Here is a 19,477-nt window from a genome sequence, read left to right as displayed (position 1 = left end):
GCAGAGTGTGGCGATGGAGACAGCAGCAATGGGAGGCGGTACAGGGAACCATGAGACACTCTGGACCTGGCAGCAGCATGAGGAGGCGGTACAGGGGCCCATGGCAGATTAGGGGCCTGGCCGCAGCAATGGGAGGCCCGTAATCTGCCAGCACCCTATGACAAAATGGAACCCAGCAGCAGTGTGAGGAGACCTGAAAGTGGCACATAGCAGAGTGTGGCGATGGAGACAGCAGCAATGGGAGGCCGTACAGGGACCCATGACACACTGTGGACCTGGCAGCAGCATGAGGAGGCGGTACAGGGGCCCATGGCAGATTACGGGCCTGGCAGCAGCAATGGGAGGCACGTAATCTGCCAGCACCCTATGACAAAATGGAACCCAGCAGCAGTGTGAGGAGACCTGAAAGTGGCACATGGCAGAGTGTGGCGATGGAGACAGCAGCAATGGGAGGCGGTACAGGGACCCATGAGACACTGTGGACCTGGCAGCAGCATGAGGAGGCGGTACAGGGGCCCATGGCAGATTAGGGGCCTGGCCGCAGCAATGGGAGGCCCGTAATCTGCCAGCATCCTATGACAAAATGGAACCCAGCAGCAGTGTGAGGAGACCTGAAAGTGGCACAAGGCAGAGTGTGGCGATGGAGACAGCAGCAATGGGAGGCCGTACAGGGACCCATGACACACTCTGGACCTGGCAGCAGCATGAGGAGGCGGTACAGGGGCCCATGGCAGATTACGGGCCTGGCAGCAGCAATGGGAGGCCCGTAATCTGCCAGCACCCTATGACAAAATGGATCCCAGCAGCAGTGTGAGGAGACCTGAAAGTGGCACATGGCAGAGTGTGGCGATGGAGACAGCAGCAATGGGAGGCCGTACAGGGACCCATGAGACACTGTGGACATGGCAGCAGCATGAGGAGGTGGTACAGGGGCCCATGGCAGATTAGGGGCCTGGCCGCAGCAATGGGAGGCCCGTAATCTGCCAGCATCCTATGACAAAATGGAACCCAGCAGCAGTGTGAGGAGACCTGAAAGTGGCACATGGCAGAGTGTGGCGATGGAGACAGCAGCAATGGGAGGCCGTACAGGGACCCATGACACACTCTGGACCTGGCAGCAGCATGAGGAGGCGGTACGGGGGCCCATGGCAGATTAGGGGCCTGGCAGCAGCAATGGGAGGCCCATAATCTGCCAGCACCCTATGACAAAATGGAACCCACCAGCAGTGTGAGGAGACCTGAAAGTGGCACATGGCAGAGTGTGGCGATGGAGACAGCAGCAATGGGAGGCCGTACAGGGACCCATGAGACACTGTGGACCTGGCAGCAGCATGAGGAGGCGGTACAGGGGCCCATGGCAGATTAGGGGCCTGGCCGCAGCAATGGGAGGCCCGTAATCTGCCAGCACCCTATGACAAAATGGAACCCAGCAGCAGTGTGAGGAGACCTGAAAGTGGCACATGGCAGAGTGTGGCGATGGAGACAGCAGCAATGGCAGGCCGTACAGGAACCCATGAGACACTGTGGACCTGGCAGCAGCATGAGGATGCGATACAGGGGCCCATGGCAGATTAGGGGCCTGGCCGCAGCAATGGGAGGCCCGTAATCTGCCAGCATCCTATGACAAAATGGAACCCAGCAGCAGTGTGAGGAGACCTGAAAGTGGCACATGGCAGAGTGTGGCGATGGAGACAGCAGCAATGGGAGGCGGTACAGGGAACCATGAGACACTCTGGACCTGGCAGCAGCATGAGGAGGCGGTACAGGGGCCCATGGCAGATTAGGGGCCTGGCCGCAGCAATGGGAGGCCCGTAATCTGCCAGCACCCTATGACAAAATGGAACCCAGCAGCAGTGTGAGGAGACCTGAAAGTGGCACATAGCAGAGTGTGGCGATGGAGACAGCAGCAATGGGAGGCCGTACAGGGACCCATGACACACTGTGGACCTGGCAGCAGCATGAGGAGGCGGTACAGGGGCCCATGGCAGATTACGGGCCTGGCAGCAGCAATGGGAGGCACGTAATCTGCCAGCACCCTATGACAAAATGGAACCCAGCAGCAGTGTGAGGAGCCATGAAAGTGGCACATGGGAGAGCGTGGCGATGGAGACAGCAGCAATGGGAGGCGGTACAGGGACCCATGAGACACTGTGGACCTGGCAGCAGCATGAGGAGGCGGTACAGGGGCCCATGGCAGATTAGGGGCCTGGCCGCAGCAATGGGAGGCCCGTAATCTGCCAGCATCCTATGACAAAATGGAACCCAGCAGCAGTGTGAGGAGACCTGAAAGTGGCACATGGCAGAGTGTGGCGATGGAGACAGCAGCAATGGGAGGCCGTACAGGGACCCATGAGACACTGTGGACCTGGCAGCAGCATGAGGAGGCGGTACAGGGGCCCATGGCAGATTACGGGCCTGGCAGCAGCAATGGGAGGCACGTAATCTGCCAGCACCCTATGACAAAATGGAACCCAGCAGCAGTGTGAGGAGACCTGAAAGTGGCACATGGCAGAGTGTGGCGATGGAGAGAGCAGCAATGGGAGGCGGTACAGGGACCCATGAGACACTGTGGACCTGGCAGCAGCATGAGGAGGCGGTACAGGGGCCCATGGCAGATTAGGGGCCTGGCCGCAGCAATGGGAGGCCCGTAATCTGCCAGCATCCTATGACAAAATGGAACCCAGCAGCAGTGTGAGGAGACCTGAAAGTGGCACATGGCAGAGTGTGGCAATGGAGACAGCAGCAATGGGAGGCCGTACAGGGACCCATGAGACACTGTGGACCTGGCAGCAGCATGAGGAGGCGGTACAGGGGCTCATGGCAGATTACGGGCCTGGCAGCAGCAATGGGAGGCACGTAATCTGCCAGCACCCTATGACAAAATGGAACCCAGCAGCAGTGTGAGGAGACCTGAAAGTGGCTCATGGCAGAGTGTGGCGATGGAGACAGCAGCAATGGGAGGCGGTACAGGGACCCATGAGACACTGTGGACCTGGCAGCAGCATGAGGGGGCGGTACAGGGGCCCATGGCATATTACAGGCCTGGCAGCAGCAATGGGAGGCCCGTAATCTGCCAGCACCCTATGACAAAATGGACAGCACCAGCAGTGTGAGGAGACCTGAAAGTGGCACATGGCAGAGTGTGGCGATGGAGACAGCAGCAATGGGAGGCCGTACAGGGACCCATGAGACACTGTGGACCTGGCAGCAGCATGAGGAGGCGGTACAGGGGCCCATGGCAGATTACAGGCCTGGCAGCAGCAATGGGAGGCCCGTAATCTGCCAGCACCCTATGACAAAATGGAACCCACCAGCAGTGTGAGGAGACCTGAAAGTGGCACATGGCAGAGTGTGGCGATGGAGACAGCAGCAATGGGAGGCCGTACAGGGACCCATGAGACACTCTGGACCTGGCAGCAGCATGAGGAGGTGGTACAGGGGCCCATGGCAGATTACAGGCCTGGCAGCAGCAATGGGAGGCCCGTAATCTGCCAGCACCCTATGACAAAATGGACAGCACCAGCAGTGTGAGGAGACCTGAAAGTGGCACATGGCACTTTGGGCACATGGCCACGCTTGACTTTCTGGCCACATAGTCGACATACGGCTACGTTTACTTCCTCGGGCGGCTTGACGAAAAATTGCCACACCGCCGAGTAGGAAACTTTGCCCCCGATACTCCTCACTGGCTGACTGCTACTTCCTCCGTGCACACCGGCACCACTACTGGCCGTGGTGGTAGGCTGCAGTGGAGCTGGTGCTCTACTCCGTGGCCGTTTGCCTCCACTGACACTGCTGCGACCCTGCTGCCTCCTGGGCAACCCACCGACTGTTTTGCTCGCTGCCAAGCTGGCACCCTCTTCTCCTGATGATGCGGAAGCAATAGCCTGATGACGACGAGGCTGCCAAGTGCGATCAGCCTCATCATCATCAATTAGGGTCTCCGCCTCACTACTAGCCCCCTCGGCTGCGTGTGGGTCAGGAGACAGACCTGTCTCTAGACCGGCTACCGAGCCACTCTCCTCGCCAGTACTTCTTCGCCTGGCTGCTGAAGAGGCGGATGTCTCCCCCTGTTCCTGACCGCCCTCTGTTAGCTCTTCCTCACTGTACAGTGGGGCTGAGCCCACAGCATGCGATACTTCGCTTGGTGAGGGAACAGCAAAGGACAGGGGCAGGTAGAGGACACGTGATTTCAGTGGGCTTGCTCCCGGGCCATGCCAACTAACGGTTGTGTCTGACGTACCCACCGACCGTTGGCTGTAGGTGTCAGAGGTGACCTGGGAAGAGGAAGACGACCGAGCCAACCAATCGATGACGGCAGGGTTGTCGGTGGAGACACGACCGCTGGATGACACCGGGAGCACTGGCCTCTGGCTGCGACTAGTGCTGCCTCGACCCCTTCCTCTGCTGCCATGTCTGCTCGCTCCTAAAACATTGCCTCCTCTGCCACTCCTCTGCGTGTTGTCTGACATACTCTTTAATTCAACGATTCTGTGTCCCTGAGTAACAATTCTGTGTCCCTCAGTAACAATTCTGTGTCCCTCAATAACAATTCTGTGTCCCTCAGTAACAATTCTGTGTCTGTCCCTGAGTAACAATTCTGTGTCCCTGAGTAACAATTCTGTGTCCCTCAGTAACAATTATGTGTCTGTCCCTGAGTAACAATTCTGTGTCCCTGAGTAACAATTCTGTGTCCCTCAGTAACAATTCTGTGTCCCTCAGTAACAATTCTGTGTCCCTCAGTAACAATTCTGTGTCCCTCAGTAACAATTATGTGTCTGTCCCTGAGTAACAATTCTGTGTCCCTGAGTAACAATTCTGTGTCCCTGAGTAACAATTCTGTGTCCCTCAGTAACAATTCTGTGTCCCTCAGTAACAATTCTGTGTCTGTCCCTGAGTAACAATTCTGTGTCCCTGAGTAACAATTCTGTGTCCCTCAGTAACAATTCTGTGTCCCTCAGTAACAATTATGTGTCTGTCCCTGAGTAACAATTCTGTGTCCCTGAGTAACAATTCTGTGTCCCTCAGTAACAATTCTGTGTCCCTCAGTAACAATTCTGTGTCCCTCAGTAACAATTCTGTGTCCCTCAGTAACAATTCTGTGTCTGTCCCTCAGTAACAATTCTGTGTCCCTCAGTAACAATTCTGTGTCCCTCAGTAACAATTCTGTGTCTGTCCCTGAGTAACAATTCTGTGTCCCTCAGTAACAATTCTGTGTCCCTCAGTAACAATTCTGTGTCTGTCCCTGAGTAACAATTCTGTGTCTCTGAGTAACAATTATGTGTCCCTGAGTAACAATTCTGTGTCCCTCAGTAACAATTCTGTGTCCCTCAGTAACAATTCTGTGTCTGTCCCTGAGTAACAATTTTGTGTCCCTGAGTAACAATTCTGTGTCCCTGAGTAACAATTCTGTGTCCCTGAGTAACAATTCTGTGTCCCTCAGTAACAATTCTGTGTCTGTCCCTGAGTAACAATTCTGTGTCTGTCCCTGAGTAACAATTCTGTGTCCCTCAGTAACAATTCTGTGTCCCTCAGTAACAATTCTGTGTCCCTCAGTAACAATTATGTGTCTGTCCCTCAGTAACAATTCTGTGTCTGTCCCTGAGTAACAATTCTGTGTCTGTCCCTGAGTAACAATTCTGTGTCTGTCCCTGAGTAACAATTCTGTGTCTGTCCCTGAGTAACAATTCTGTGTCCCTCAGTAACAATTCTGTGTCCCTCAGTAACAATTCTGTGTCCCTCAGTAACAATTCTGTGTCTGTCCCTGAGTAACAATTCTGTGTCTGTCCCTGAGTAACAATTCTGTGTCTGTCCCTGAGTAACAATTCTGTGTCCCTCAGTAACAATTCTGTGTCCCTCAGTAACAATTCTGTGTTCCTCAGTAACAATTCTGTGTCTGTCCCTGAGTAACAATTCTGTGTCTGTCCCTGAGTAACAATTCTGTGTCTGTCTCTGAGTAACAATTCTGTGTCCCTAAGTAACGGTTCTGTGTCCCTATGTAACGGTTCTGTGGCCCTAAGTAACGGTTCTGTGTCCCTAAGTAACGGTTCTGTATCCCTAAGTAACAGTTCTGTGTCCCTAAGTAACGGTTTTGTGTCCCTAAGTAACGGTTCTGTGTCCCTAAGTAACGATTCTGTTACACAGACAGGTCTGCCTCTCTTGAATGACTGGAGGCTAATGGAGAATTCTAAAATGGCCGCAATTTATAGCTCGACCATTACACAGTGCTGGCTGGCTGCTGATTGGCTAATGCGATCACATGTCATGAATGAATGCATTATGGGTCAGCGCGCCTTCCCAGAGATCCCCGCTCCGTCGCCACACATGTCGCCGCTATTTTAGGAAAAATTTCGATTCGCGCATCCGAAGTCTGCTAATTTTCCTAATATTCGAAACGAATTCCACTTCGCCAAGTTCGATTCGCTCATCTCTAATTGTGATTGTAAGGAAGCCAAATAAGCTACGAATATGCATAGATCCCAAATTCTTAAATATGGCACTGAGACGATCTCACTACATCATGCCAACTCTCGAGGATGTTTTGTACAAGCTGCCTAAGGCACGTCTGTTCACACTTGTTGATGCCCGCGATGCATTTTTACAGTGTAAGTTGGATGATGCAAGTAGTTACATGACAACCTTCTGGACTCCGTGGGGCAGGAAAAGATGGCTCAGATTGCCTTTTGGAGTATCAGTTGCACCAGAGGTGTATCAACGTAAACAACATGAACTATTGGCTGGACTCGGTGGTATTGAATCAATAGCTGATGACATCCTTGTGGTTGGCTGTGGGGACACAGATGAGGAAGCAGAGCAAGATCATGATGGCAAACTGCTGGAACTGATGAATCGTTGTAGGCAGGTAAAATTGAGACTTGGCATGAAAAAGCTGCAATTCAAGGTCAAAGAAGTCCGCTTTCATGGACACATTCTAACCTGGGAGGGTTTGAAGGCTGACCCAGAAAAAATCAGAGTCATACTGGATATGCCGCAGCCAGCAAATGTGAAATCCCTGCAGCGCTTCATTGGATTTGTTACCTACCTAGCAAAATTCCTACCACACCTCTCAGAGGTCTGCGAGCCATTGAGAAGGCTTCTGGACAAGGACGCTGTTTGGCATTGGCTTCCTAAGCATGATAATGCAGTGCAGGACATCAAACGCTTGGTCACGGACACACCTGTCCTGAAGTACTATGACGTTACAAAACCTGTAACTATTCAAAGTGATGCAAGCAAAACTGGACTTGGGTGTTGTCTATTGCAAGCTGGCCAGCCTATCGCTTTTGCTTCAAGGGCACTGACTCTACCGAACAAAACTACGCACAAATAGAAGAGGAATGTCTGAGTATAGTGTTTGCCTGCCAGCGCTTTCACCACTACCTCTATGGGCGCGATGAGATCACGGCAGAAACTGACCATAAACCCCTGATTTCTATTTTCCAGAAACCACTTTTGTGTGCACCCAAACGTCTACAGAGCATGTTGTCACGTTACAAAACTATTGCCTAAATGTTGTCTGTAAACCTGGTCCTGAAATGTACATTAGTGACACTCTTAGCAGAGCTACAGCAGCAGGTGGTACACCTGAGTATGCACAACACACAGTTTGCAATGTTCAGCGGGACCTGGAGGTCCTGTCACAGATTAATCATTCAGACTATTTATACGTCACGGACCAATGATTGCTTCAGATAAAACAGCACACTGAAACCGATGAGAGTTTGCAGGCTCTTAAATATGTTGTTCTGAACGGTTGGCCTGATTCCAAGTTGGAAGTCCCATTACTTGTGAGAGAATATTGGACTTTCAGAGATGAAATCGCCATCCAAGATGGTATACTGTACAAGGGGCCAAGGGTCATCATTCCTAAATCTTTAAGATGGGAGATGCTGACTCGTATTCATGCCAGTCACATTGGAGGAGAAGCATGCTATAGGCAAGCACGTGATACCCTATACTGGCCCAACATGCAGAACGAGATTAGAGACTTTGTTAGCTGTTGCTCGGCATGCAATGAATATGCGCAGGCACAACAGAAAGGACCTATGATGTCGCATGTGCTGCCCACCCGGCCTTGGCAAATTGTAAGCATGGACTTACTGAATTATGCTGGGCAGGATTTTCTACTAATTGTTGATCACTATTCCGACTTTTGGGAGATTGAGCTACTTCCTGACCTGTCTGCTGATACTACCATCAAGCGTTGTAAAGCACAGTTTGCATGTTATGGCCAGCCGGATAGAGTCATCTCGGATAATGGACCTCAATATGCATGTGAGCAATTCAGACGGTTCTCTTCAGATTGGGGATTTGAGCATGTTACCTCATCCCCGAGGCACCCGCAAGCCAATGGCAAAGCGGAATCGGCTGTCAAGGTAGTGAAGAATCTTTGTAAGAAGGTCAAGTTTGATGGTACTGATCTATGGAAGGCCATTCTACATTGGAGGAACACCCCATCTGAAGGCATGGACAGCAGTCCTGCACAGCGCTTGATGTCTAGGAGACTGAAGACTTCATTGCCTGTGGCCAACAAATTACTTGATCCTTGTGTGGTTACAGGTGTCCCGGCGAAACTGCAGCGGAGGAAACAGATTGCCAAACTGTCATACGATGTGTCTGCTAAAGACTTACCTGAACTAAGCATTGGAGAGCCAATCCGTATGAAGCCGCTTCCAGGTGACAGGACCGGTCGCTGGAGACTGGGTTCCTGTGTTCAGAGGGTTGCTCCTCGATCATATCTTGTGGATGTAGAAGGAAGTCTTTACCACCGCAATCGAGTGGACCTGCGAAGGGCAGAACGATTCACCGCACAAGCCTATGAGCACCCTGCACGTGATCCTCCTGAGGTGCTCAATGCCCCGAGTCCTACTGGACCATATACTCAAAGCAGAGAGAACTCCGCTGTCATATCGGGATACAATGAGGATGACATAATGCAGCCACATATCCCGACAAGTTCTTCTCTGCCAGACACACCAGCCAGGAAAGAGGGTCGCTCCTTATCAACACCTTCTGGAGCTGAACGGATTTCCCCAGGAAAATCCCTGTGGCCTTGCGTAGTGGTCGAGTTTCCAGACCACCAGATGGACTCAATCTGTAGTGTATCTACCAGTAACACAGCATGCCATGTTCAAGACGGTTCAGGATCTGTTTTAGTTTCATTGTTTACAAGGTTTGAATGGAATGTAAAAAAGGGAGACGTTATAGAGTCATTGTACAAATCCTGTGACCCGACTTGTATCCGGGAATATTTCATGGCCTTATACTTCCTGCTTCCTGTTCTATGCTGACCTGGATGCAGTTCTGTTGTACAACATGATTCCTCACACCAGCAGCTTGTGTTGTCTTCATTCCTGTACATGAAACAGGTACTGTCCGTGTATTAGGGGGACCAATGACACCTTGGCTAGTATTGTAGATGAATCTGGGGGCGTCGGGGGCAATCTTCTTATGTTTATGGACCTTTAGGGCAGATCTGATTTCTATGTATTTTTTGGGAGATTTTCTCTGTATATTGGGAGTTTCCATCTTGTTGTATCATGAATGTAGTATGGAAGATGAGTCCTATGTACTAGGAATGGTCATTGGAAGAACAGAATAGGAGCCACATGATTGGCTGGCCAACCCCGTGACAGTATAGACTAGTGGGTGACATTGATTGAGATCTGCCCGCTGTGTGTATACAATCACCCGGCTAATGTCTAATATCAGGGGACAAAATGTGCCAGCATTCATATCAGACTAAGGTAAAATGGCCGCCAGAGAAGAGACAGGTGGGCTACAACAAAATGAAGGAGGAAGATCTAATCCACTGCACTGTAATGTGATAAATGTACATTGATAATAGACCAAGGGAAAATGGACGCCAGAGGAGGGACGTGCGTGCTACAAGAAAATGGAGGAAAAAGATCTAATCCTCTGCACTGTAATGTGATAACATTAAATTAGACCAAGGAAAAATGGCCGCCAAATAAGGGACAGACAGGCTACAACATAATGGAGCCCGATTAGTCTGTTAAGGATTATAATGGTATATATAGGCAGCTGTACGTCCGATGGCCAACTCTTGAGGAAGTCACGTGATGTGATGTAACTTGTAGAGTGGGACAATGACATCAAGCTGCTAAATAGGAAGTTTACGAGCCACCATCGTCTTTTGCTTTTCAGGTTTTTCCCTGTTGTTTTATGCTATTCAGCTTTTTTTGGACCAGCACCATCTAGTGTCTGCTCTCCATACTGCAGCCTCTGTATAAATCTGTCTGGAGTCACTTCCTGTCTGGTGTCACTTCCTGTCTGTGTCACTTCCTGTCCCGGGAACACTTTCCTCCTCTCAGCCATTTTAGATCGGCTTCCAGACGATCCTGTGATTGTCGGTCTCCATCCTGAACACACGGCCACCATAGTGCCAGCATGGGATCTTCTCCATGTCAGAGCACACGGGTAAGTCAGGTGGATCTCCTATTCCTGGTCCCGGCTCCTGTCCCTGCTATAGACGGACCAATCATCTGTGACCGAACCTTCCTCCTCGTCATCGATGATCTGGGTGTATTATTATTATTTATTCCAGGTACTTATATAGCGCCGTCAGTTTACATCTATATTGTACATTCCCATCAGTCCCCGCCCCCGAGGAGTGTACAATCTAAGGGCCCTAACTCACATTCATACATACACATACTAGGGACAACTTAGGCAGGAGACAAATCACCTCCCAGCATGTCTTTGTAGTGTAGAAGGAAACAGGAGTACCCGGAAGAAACCCACACAGACACAGGGAGAACATGCAAACTCCAGGCAGGTGGTGCCATGGCTGGGATTTGAACCAACAACCCGAGTACTGCCAGGTGGAAGTGCTAACCACTCAGCCACTGTGCTGCCCCATGCTGTATATATCTCAGCATCTACTTCTCAGTGTTGGTTTCCTCCTCATTGCCGGCCATTAAATGGTCCTCAGAATGGCTCCGGTATTCCCTCCTAGGAAGGACATTCAGGCCGATCTCCCACCATGTTCCTCTGATGTGTCCGAGACAGAATAACAGGAGAGACACCAGGAGAACCCGCTGGGACCTGACACTCCGAGAACCAGAGTTATGGTGGAGTATAGACCCTTCCTGAGATACTCCTCCCTGGGAACGGTCATACCTCCGTACTCCTCTCCTGTACATACCCATCACTGTCATACCTCCGTACTCCTCTCCTGTACATACATACCCATCACTGTCATACCTCCGTACTCCTCTCCTGTACATACCCATCACTGTCATACCTCCGTACTCCTCTCCTGTACATACCCATCACTGTCATACCTCCGTACTCCTCTCCTGTACATACCCATCACTGTCATACCTCCACACTCCTCTCCTGTACATACCCATCACTGTCATACCTCCGTACTCCTCTCCTGTACATACCCATCACTGTCATACCTCCACACTCCTCTCCTGTACATACCCATCACTGTCATACCTCCATACTCCTCTCCTGTACATACCCATCACTGTCATACCTCCGTACTCCTCTCCTGTACATACCGATCACTGTCATACCTCCGTACTCCTCTCCTGTACATACCGATCACTGTAATACCTCCGTACTCCTCTCCTGTACATACCCATCACTGTAATACCTCCGTACTCCTCTCCTGTACATACCCATCACTGTCATACCTCCGTACTCCTCTCCTGTACATACCCATCACTGTCATACCTCCGTACTCCTCTCCTGTACATACCCATCACTGTCATACCTCCGTACTCCTCTCCTGTACATACCCATCACTGTCATACCTCCGTACTCCTCTCCTGTACACACCGATCACTGTCATACCTCCGTACTCCTCTCCTGTACATACCCATCACTGTCATACCCCCCACACTCCTCTCCTGTACATACCCATCACTGTCATACCTCCACACTCCTCTCCTGTACATACCGATCACTGTCATACCTCCACACTCCTATCCTGTACATACCGATCACTGTCATACCTCCACACTCCTCTCCTGTACATACCCATCACTGTCATACCTCCGTACTCCTCTCCTGTACATACCCATCACTGTCATACCTGTCTACTGCTCATGCGCAGTAGATGGCGGCGGGAGCGGACACGCATTTGGAGCTCCTGCGCTCCTAGCCCCAATCCGCTGCCATCCGGGCCGCAGCGGACCCCAGCGGGGCCCCTAAGACACTCCCGGCCCAGCCCGACCACCAGGGAAGGCTTCTGGATCTTTTCCCGGAGCTCCGGGAATCGCGGCCTACCCGCGCACCTGAAGCCGCGGCCTTGATTTTTGCCGCGACCAGACTGGATCGCCGGACATCCGCCTGGACCGTCTCCGCTCTGCCCACCGGGTTCCGCAGACCTGCCTGCCTGCCCAGGGCCCTCCCCATCAGCCCTGGGTCCTCGCTGATTACCCTGGACCACCAGGAACCGGCACAGCCTCACGATCTCCCTGGAGCCCTCCCTACTAGCTCAGGGACCACCCCAGACCGCCCGCGTCCAGCCGCCGGCACCCTGCCGCCACCTCGGGGCATCCAACACCCAGCGGCCCGCACCCGGCGACCCTGCCTGGGAACTGTTTCGGGCCTCCCAGCACCCTGCGGGCTGCCCTGCACTCTGCACCAGCCGGCCCCAGACCAGGGACCTTTCCAGGACGACGCCGCACCTCCGCTACCTGCATCGAGAGGGTAAGCCTCCCCTTTCGGGCACCTACCACTGAACTGCCCAAACCCTATCCAATTCGGCGGAGCCAAGCCTACCACGCGGCCTTACCGCTCCCACCGACGCAGGGCCCCTAGCACCCCCAGTCGCTGGCCCACAACTTCCACCTGCACTGCTCACCTCGCCCACGGACGCTGAGCCCGACTGCGACTAACCCATTCCACCTCCAGACGTCGGTCCTCACCACCTCCTGCCAACGGCCCCTCTACACCGCCTAACGCCGGTCCCTTCAACACCTCCTGATGCCGGGCCCTTCAGCACCATCAGCGCCTCCTGACGCCGAGTCCTCAGCGCCTGGACCTCAACATCCGCCTGCGCCGGCTCACTTCGTTCACGGACGCCGAGCCTACTACAGCTGCCAACGCCTAGCCTACTCCACCTCCAGACGTCGATCCATACCACCTCCTGACGACGACCCTTCCACTCCTCCCGACGTCGGGCCCTTCAGCACCCTCAGTGCCTCCCGACACCGAGCCCTCAACACCTGGCCTCAACTTCTCCGGTCTCCGAGCCGCCAGCATCACCAGACGCCGCGCCTACTGCACCCCAGACGTCGCGCCCTACGACCCCTCTGCTCACCGAACCACCGCACCCACTGATGACGTGCCGCCGCACCCACGGACACCAACCTACTTCACCCGCAGACTACTACCAACCAGCTGCTATCCTTGCTGCCCTCCACTCTCCCTCTCCCCTCACAGAAGAACTCAATAGTCTCCTCCACAGCGCTACAGACGCTCTGCTTCACCATCCCGGACCTGCACCCCCTCACCTCCCACGGCGTTTCGGACACTCTGCTTTGCCATCCGTGACCAGCACCCCTTCACCCCCCTGACCTTTCCAGCACCCCGCTCACCCCAACATGCCGCCCGCGCTCCTCCTCCTCGTCGTCCTCTCCTCCATCCCTAAAACCGCCTCCCTCTACCCGCCCACCCCCACTAAGCAGCTCTATATTGCCCCCTCGCTTCTCCCCTCTCCCCATTACGGCACCCACCACCTCCTCCTGCTACTCCACTTCCCCGCTGACACACTTGCCACCACTTCCAGACCCACACGCTCCTACACCTCCCGTTCCCATGCCACCTTCCTCACCCTCCTCCTTCTCATATCAGCTGGGGACATCTCCCCAAACCCTGGCCCCTCACCACCTCACCCCCCCTAGAGCCCCCCCTGCTCATGCCAGCCGACGCAACCCCCTCAACCTCATACATGTACCCCTCCTCCCCATACCTATCCCTCCTCTCTCGGTTGCACTCCTGAATGCCCGTTCGGTTTGCAACAAGCTTACCGCCATCCATGACCTCTTCATCTCCCGCTCCCTAAACCTCCTAGCAGTCACCGAAACCTGGGTACAGGCCACCGACTCCACTTCCCCTGCGGCACTCACCCATGGAGGTCTCATCTGGACCCATTCGCCAAGACTGAGCGATCGCAGAGGTGGTGGTGTCGGCTTGCTCCTTTCACCGCTGAGCACCTTCCAGGTCCTCCCTAACCCATCCTCTCTATCCTTCCCCTTTTTTGAGGCGCACTGCATCCGACTCTTCTCAACCACCCCCCTAAGGATCGCAGTGATCTACAGACCTCCTGGGTCCATACCCCACTTCCTGGACAACTTTGCCGCCTGGCTCCCCTTCTTCCTCTCCTCTGAGCTACCGACCATCATCCTCGGGGACTTCAATATCCCCATCAACGACAACAAACCGGCCTACTTTGTTAACCTAATCAACACCCTCTCCTCCTGCCCTCGCCGACTCTTCTCCACCTTCAACTCCCTGCTCTCTCCCCCCCCCTCCCCCACTCAGTAGCTCACTCTCCGCCCACGAGATTGCCACCCATTTCCGTAACAAGATTGACGCTATCCGTAAGGACATTGTCAACTCGCAATCTACCTCCCCACCTAGCCTCCCCACCCCCGTCACCCCTTCTTCTCCCCCCTCCTCTGCCCTCACAACCGCACTGCCCTCCACCTCTCCCAAGGCCCCGCCCACCATAACCCCCCCTGCACTGCACTTCCTCAGCCCTGTCACTACTGAGGAAGTCGTCAAGGTCCTCTCAGAAGCCTGCCTCACTACCTGCCCCCTGGACCCTATCCCCTCTCAACTCCTCCGGTCACCCCCCTCTTCCCTCATCCGCTCCCTCACCCACATCTTCAATCTTTCCCTCTCTACTGGCGCATTCCCCTCCCCCCTAAAGCACGCACATATCATCCCCATCCTCAAAAAGCCCTCCCTGGATCCCGCGGACCCCAACAACCTCAGACCCATCTCCCTGCTGCCACTCACCTCCAAGCTCCTTGAGCGCATAGTCTATGATCACCTAAGCGCCCACCTTATTGACAATAACCTCCTTAACCCATTACAGTCCGGCTTCCGTCCCCTACACTCCACCGAAACTGCCCTCCTCAAAATCACCAACGACCTACTAAACGCCAAGCCAAGGGCGACTACTCTGTCGTCCTTTTCCTGGACCTCTCTGCGGCCTTCGACACATTCGACCACCCCCTCCTCCTTAATAAACTACTCTCCCTTGGCATCAGAGATACCGCTCTCTCCTGGTTCTCATCCTACCTATCCCGACGCTCCTTCAGCGTCACCTACAATGGTGCCACCTCCCCCTCCCTCCCCCTCTCTGTTGGGGTCCCCCAAGGCTCTGTCCTTGGACCCCTTCTCTTCTCCATCTACACCTCCTCCCTGGGCACACTCATACACTCCCATGGCTTCAATTTTCAACTCTATGCTGATGACACCCAAATTTACCTCTCCACCCCTCTCCTCACCCCCACTATCTCCGCCCGCATCACTCACCTCCTAAACGACATCTCAGACTGGATGTCGCTCCATTTCCTCAAGCTTAACCTCTCCAAAACTGAACTCCTCGTCTTTCCCCCTGCCCACACCCCCGCCCCCCCATCCTATCCATCACCACCACCAACACCACTATCATTCCCGCCCCGCAAGCCAAAGTCCTTGGCATCATTCTTGACTCGAACCTCTCCTTCCTCCCTCATGTCAAATCACTTGCAAACACCTGCAGGCTCCATCTCCACAATATTGCCAAGATACCTTCCTCACCCCAGACACCACCAAACTTCTTGTACACTCCCTCATCATCTCACGCCTTGACTACTGCAACTCTCTTCTCACTGGCCTACCCAAGTGCAGGCTCTCCCCGCTCCAGACCATCCTGAACTCAGCGGCCAGACTCATCCACCTCACCACCCGCTCCACCTCTGCCACCCCCCTCTGCCGCTCCCTCCACTGGCTCCCGATTGCCCAACGCATCAAATTTAAACTTCTAATCCTGACCTACAAAGCCGTTCATGACACTGCCCCTGACTACCTCACCAATCTGATCCCCAAGTACCACCCTACCCATACCCTTCGCTCCTCACAGGACCTCCTTCTTTCCTGCTCCCTGGTCTCCTCCTCCCATGCACGACTGCAGGACTTCTCCAGGTCCTCCCCTATCCTCTGGAACTCACTGCCTTAATCCATCCGACTGTCGCCTTCCCTCCCCACATTCAGGCGCTCCCTCAAAACCCATCTCTTCAGGGAAGCCTACCCCACCCTCACCTAACTGCCATTCTCCCTCATTCCTCCCACCACTTCATTCCCCTCAGCCACTTCCTATTGTTCCACTACCCCCTCCCTCCTAGATTGTAAGCTTGAAAGAGTAGGGCCCTCTTACCCCTCGTACGTTGTCTGTTTTTGTTGTACTGTGCCATGTATTGTCCCCCCCTCTATTGTACAGCTCTGAGCAAACCCTTTGGCGCTATATAAACTCGATGTAATAATAATAATAATAATACCTCCGTACTCCTCTCCTGTACATACCCATCACTGTCATACCTCTGTACTCCTCTCCTGTACATACCTATCACTGTCATACCTCCGTACTCCTCTCCTGTACATACCCATCACTGTCATACCTCCGTACTCCTCTCCTGTACATACCGATCACTGTCATACCTCCACACTCCTCTCCTGTACATACCGACCACTGTCATACCTCCACACTCCTCTCCTGTACATACCGATCACTGTCATACCCCCCACACTGCTCTCCTGTACATACCGATCACTGTCATACCTCCACACTCCTCTCCTGTATATACCCATCACTGTCATACCTCTGTACTCCTCTCCTGTACATACCCATCACTGTCATACCTTCGTACTCCTCTCCTGTACATACCCATCACTGTCATACCTTCGTACTCCTCTCCTGTACATACCCATCACTGTCATACCTCTGTACTCCTCTCCTGTACATACCCATCACTGTCATACCTTCGTACTCCTCTCCTGTACATACCCATCACTGTCATACCCCCCATACTCCTCTCCTGTACATACCGATCACTGTCATACCTTCGTACTCCTCTCCTGTACGTACCCATCACTGTTATACCTCCGTACTCCTCTCCTGTACGTACCGATCACTGTCATACCTCCGTACTCCTCTCCTGTACATACCCATCACTGTCATACCTCCGTACTCCTCTCCTGTACATACCCATCACTGTCATACCTCCACATTCCTCTCCTGTACATACCCATCACTGTCATACCTCCACATTACTCTCCTGTACATACCCATCACTGTCATACCTTCACACTCCTCTCCTGTACATACCCATCACTGTCATACCTCCACATTCCTCTCCTGTGCGTACCCATCACTGTCATACCTCCGTACACCTCTCCTGTGCGTACCCATCACTGTCATACCTCCACACTCTCCTGTACGTACCGATCACTGTCATACCTCCGTACACCTCTCCTGTACGTACCGATCACTGTCATACCTCCGTACACCTCTCCTGTACATACCGATCACTGTCATACCTCCGTACTCCTCTCCTGTACATACCCATCACTGTCATACCTCCCACACTCCTCTCCTGTACGTACCCATCACTGTCATACCCCCCACACTCCTCTCCTGTACGTACCCATCACTGTCATACCCCCCACACTCCTCTCCTGTACGTACCCATCACTGTCATACCCCCCACACTCCTCTCCTGTACGTACCCATCACTGTCATACCCCCCACACTCCTCTCCTGTACGTACCCATCACTGTCATACCCCCCACACTCCTCTCCTGTACGTACCCATCACTGTCATACCCCCCACACGCCTCTCCTGTACGTACCCATCACTGTCATACCCCCCACACTCCTCTCCTGTACGTACCCATCACTGTCATACCCCCCACACTCCTCTCCTGTACATATCGATCACTGTCATACCTCCACACTCCTCTCCTGTACATACCCATCACTGTCATACCTCTGTACTCCTCTCCTGTACATACCGATCACTGTCATACCCCCCACACTCCTCTCCTGTACATACTACCCACCATCGTATCATCTGCAACTCCTCTCTTACATTTACTACCTGCAGTTATGCTCTTCTTCTTAAATTGGGGAATAACTCGATGACTTACATACTTTTCGGACCTTGTGAAATATTCTTGGTTGTTTTTAAAATAATACACTTTAATTTGTATTTCATGATAAATCCTGCCTCATCTCTGCCTCTCTACCTGCAGCCTAACAATGAGGCGTGCATGCAGCCACTGATCTATTTCTGGCTTTTGTCTCTCAAACATTCTAATGTTCATTTCTCCAAACGTCCTCCAGGACAGCCTCCTTGAGACAGAGCTCCTCCCTCTGGGACAGGAAACACGTAAGCACAGTACTATAAAAGGTGGACCACCAGGCCTCCCTCCTGAGTTTTTAGTGTTTCTCCGGACAGATGGGTGCAGTCATCAAGGAACTGATTGTCTGGAAGTCCTGGGCCCTATAGGTTGCTGGTGGATCCTGGTCTGGCTTACTTCCTCCTGCCTGATGCGATCCATTCAGGGGAAGTAGGGCTGCGCTCCTGATATCTTTCCATGCCTCAGTGGATGATAACCATCATCGGGGGTGTCCTGTCGGTCCAGGACCTTTGATGCCTGTAGTCCTCCTTCCCGTGCGGGGGGGCTCCAGCATCCGATGCACATTGGGGCAGAGTGACTGCCAAGCGGGCGTGCAAGTAGCCGCAACTTCTGGGTGCTTTCCAGGAACCTGAAGTTCCGGCCGCGGTGACGTCATCGACGGGCACCGGAGACTCGTGGTTCCAGTTTCCATATTGGCACAGGCCTCTGGTCAGGCAACCATTCTGGTGTACAGACCCATCAGAGCCTTTGGCTCCACACCAAGAGGGACAGATGGAAGGTGCTGGCACTTCTCAGGCAGACCCTGGTCCTTCAGGCACTGGCTCCTCTAAGGTAAGCTTGGGGACTCTGATCCCTCTTGCTGACCCTGGTGGGCACACTTCCTTTTCTTGCTCCCCCAGCACAGTGGTTTTTGTATGAGGGGCCCTGGGCTGATTATTTTCTGTATTGTGTCTTTTCTTGCTCATTGTAGGTTAAAGCCCAGGACAAGGTGCAGAGTCAGACCCCCAATAAGAAGTGTGCAGTTTGTGCAGCTAAATTGGGTACAGCTTGGGAAAACCCTTATGCCGCAATTGTGTGGCTAGCCTAATTAAGGATAAGTCATTTACAGCCTGCCATAAAGTGCTCACCTCCATTAAGGATGACATGTTGTCTACATTTCAATCCTTTTATTATTATTATTATTATTATTATTATTATTATACAGTATTTATAAAGCGCCAATAGTTTGCTCAGTGCTGTACATTACAATGGGAAACAATACATGAGACAGTACAATAACAATACAGTGCGATACATGAGGGATTCG

Source organism: Staurois parvus, unplaced genomic scaffold (assembly GCF_062004578.1).
Source record: "Staurois parvus isolate SC_StPar_1 unplaced genomic scaffold, SC_StPar_1.0 ptg000551l, whole genome shotgun sequence".
Classification (NCBI taxonomy): domain Eukaryota; kingdom Metazoa; phylum Chordata; class Amphibia; order Anura; family Ranidae; genus Staurois; species Staurois parvus.
Note: the sequence above shows the minus strand (reverse complement) of the source record.